We start from the raw sequence: 3,296 nt of genomic DNA, 5'->3' as shown, positions 1-3,296 counted from the left end.
GCACATTAATGTAAAAACATGCTACGGACTCACTTGTGTCCTCAGAATTGCCAACGTAGGTCTAATTTACTAAGTCACCCTCAACGGAAATAAGTCAAGTTTTCAAACAAGTGCACAAATACAATCAAAGGCCTTTATTTCAGAACTCTAGCTCCTTAAGTTGTCACTAGGCTTGCTTCTTGTCTCAAAAAGGAACTTGCTGGGGTAAAAATGGTCAAAATGCCTATAATGACCTAGCAGGTCATTACAGGGTTCCATCAAAAATGGAAACTTTGGCTTAAAATCTATTTTGAAAAGGTTAAATTGATAAGAATCCTATAAATTAGAGGATTATGAAGTTTGGGATTGAGGTTATGATAAATTCACCATTAAATGATGATTTCACCCATTTGAAAAGGGTAGGAATAATTGGGTTTTCTTTCCCAGTTGTGTTTCTTATTTTGAGTAGATAGTCTATTACTTACTTAGCATTATATTTCTAGACTTTGAGCATTGTCAAGCATTGCGAAAAGGGAAAGCTCTAGCGGAGTAGCTTGGATTTGTCCCAGTTCTGCATTTGAGGTAGGTTATGATTTACTTGAGTTAGACTTTGATTAGTTGATGGTATATGTAGTAGAATTGATGGTAGAAAGCATGTTTAGGTCTTCAGACATGACGTCTGGTTGGATAATTCTTAGGTTGGTACTGATTGCTGAATTATGTGGGCTTGTCGCCATTAATTTATGTACTGAAACCTGAGGTGAAATTGTTGTGTTATGAGAAGGAAGGAGTCAAAATATATTCTTCTTGTGATTGAGATGGTTGCATATTCATGCTGTGTTGAGTTGATTTATCTGAGTCCTTTTATGACTTGTGGCACGGTGCCTTGCATTAATTGACATTGAATTTATTGACTGATCATATTTCATATTGACTGTCAAATGTGCCTTTATATATATATATATATATATATATATAAAGGCACATTTGACAGGGGGTGAGGATGTGGCCTAGTTATGAGTTCGTGATTCGAGGTTAGTTCCAGAGTGAGTGGTACATGGATACCATAGGTCCCCTGCAGGTTATGACTATTGAGAGAAATAGCCTTTAGAATGTGTGTACGGTTGAGATACTATCATTGGCTGCCTTGCATTGCATTGGACATATCTTATTCGTGTGATGCACTGTTGATTTGTTGATAACTGACTTTTGATACGGTTGTGTTGTTGTGCTGTTGTGCCTATCTGCCTATTCTATTGATTTTATGAATGTATGCTTGATACTAATCTTAGTCGGCCTATAATATCTACCGTTACATAGTGTTTGTACTGATACTGCCTTGCCCTTACCCTTTTTGAGTGCAGATTTTGTGCAGAGACTTCGTCCAGACCTCACATTTAGCTTGAGGCCATTTCCTCACCAGATTAGGGGGTGAGCTCCTATTCATGCCATGCCGCGTGAAGATCTTCCTTTATTGATGTCTAATTCCTTTCCAGACATTTATGATATTTATTCTTTAGACAACTTTATGTTTTATAATCCTTGTATGATGACTTTTAGATTTTGGGGTTGTAATAGTTAGGATTCCGTACTTTTATTTTATTATGGCATGACCAGACAGTTTTATAGTTATATTCTTGCTATTGATGTATAATTGGTTGAACGAATGAGGATTGTTGACACCTAAGTTTTGACCTCCCGTAATTTATTTTAATTACTCAGGGTCCTTGGATAATAAATAAAATCAGCTGCGCACACTAAAGGGGCTAGATGATTTTATGAAAATTATTTGGGTTAATGTTTCACCCCTTTAAATTGATAAAGAGAAATTTCAGTATATTTTAAATTTTGTGGAAATTAATTGAGGTTTTATGACATCTAGGGAATGTGTTTTTTAAATTAATCAAGGGCAAAAAACCATTTTGAATAATTATTTACATAATTGATTAAATCAAGGAAAATTAGAGTAGTGGGTGATTTATTCTATTAATTGTCCAGGGTAATTTAAGTAATTAGAAGAATTGACCATTTTACCCTTACCCCTCAAACCTTGATTCTGTGTGTTTGCGTAGTTGTTTAATTGATAAATTATCTGTTTAATTAATTTGATTAATTATTGGGACCATTATCTGCTAAATAATTTTTAACAACTCATGTTTTAGAATTAATTAAGTCCTAATAGGCTAAGGATTGGGTTTTTTTATTTTTTATTATTTATCCCTGATCCCCCATATACATACACACACACACACACACACACACACACACACCATGTATATACAAATATATATATATATATATATATATATATATATATACACTTACTATGGCCCATTCATTTTTTTTAAGAAATGGGACCGAGCCCAAGCCCAATCGCCCAGGCCCGGCCCAAGGCCGAGTAATAATACTCCCCGCCTCATATCCAAAGACCCCTGAGGGTTCATTCCTCTTTCTCTCAACGCTAGGGTTCAAAACCCTAGCCGCCACCGTACCCCTCCCCCCTACGCGGTTGTCCCATCGCCACCATGATGGGTGAACAGGGCTCGACGTAGAGGAAAGGACGGAGCATTTGTTGCTCCCATCCTCCTTCACGCCTCCTCTTCCGCAAATTCTGGCCAAACAGCCCCTAAAGGTACAAACCCCCCCCCCCCCCCCCCCCCATTTCTTTGTATTTTTTGTCATTTATGTTAGTGTTGAAGTGATTTGAGCCATTGATTTCTTTTTTACCTCAAATCTAGGCAGTGTGTTGGATTTTTTAGTGAAGACTTGTGTAAATTTACAAGTCCCACATCGGTTGTATGAGTTTCTGAGATGTGTTCTGGGATTCTATAAATAGAACCCCATTTGTTCATGAAGGGAGGTGGGAACTGAGAAAGGCTTGAAAATTATGATTTTTTCAAAATTTTAAAGTTCCATCAGTCAAAATTTTAAGCTTAGCCGAAAGGTTACATTTTGTTTTTAGTTCTAAAGTTTCTGCATTTTTATTTGGTTGTGGTTTTGGTGGCTGAGTTTGGCGTTGGAAGGATAGAAGCATCCAAGTCCATTGCTTGCCCCGGTTGCACTCGCAAAAGGTAAAAACTTTTTAGTTTATTGCCTTCTATTTAGATTTCTGTCTATATTAGTGTAGTTTAATGTGATTAAGAGTATTATGTGTGGTTTAGAATATAGTTTAAGTTAATATGCTGGTTTGATTTAGATTTCCATTTAAATATCTGTCTATATCATGTTTGTTTAATGTGATTAAGCGTATCATGTGTGGTTTAGAATATAGTTTAAGCTATGTGTTTGTTTAATGTGTGTGTAATGAGTCTTGTGCT

The sequence above is a fragment of the Lycium ferocissimum genome, chromosome 4 (assembly GCF_029784015.1).
Source record: "Lycium ferocissimum isolate CSIRO_LF1 chromosome 4, AGI_CSIRO_Lferr_CH_V1, whole genome shotgun sequence".
Taxonomy (NCBI): Eukaryota; Viridiplantae; Streptophyta; class Magnoliopsida; order Solanales; family Solanaceae; genus Lycium; species Lycium ferocissimum.
The sequence above is the reverse complement of the archived record's forward strand: the minus strand, read 5'-3'. Positions refer to the sequence as shown.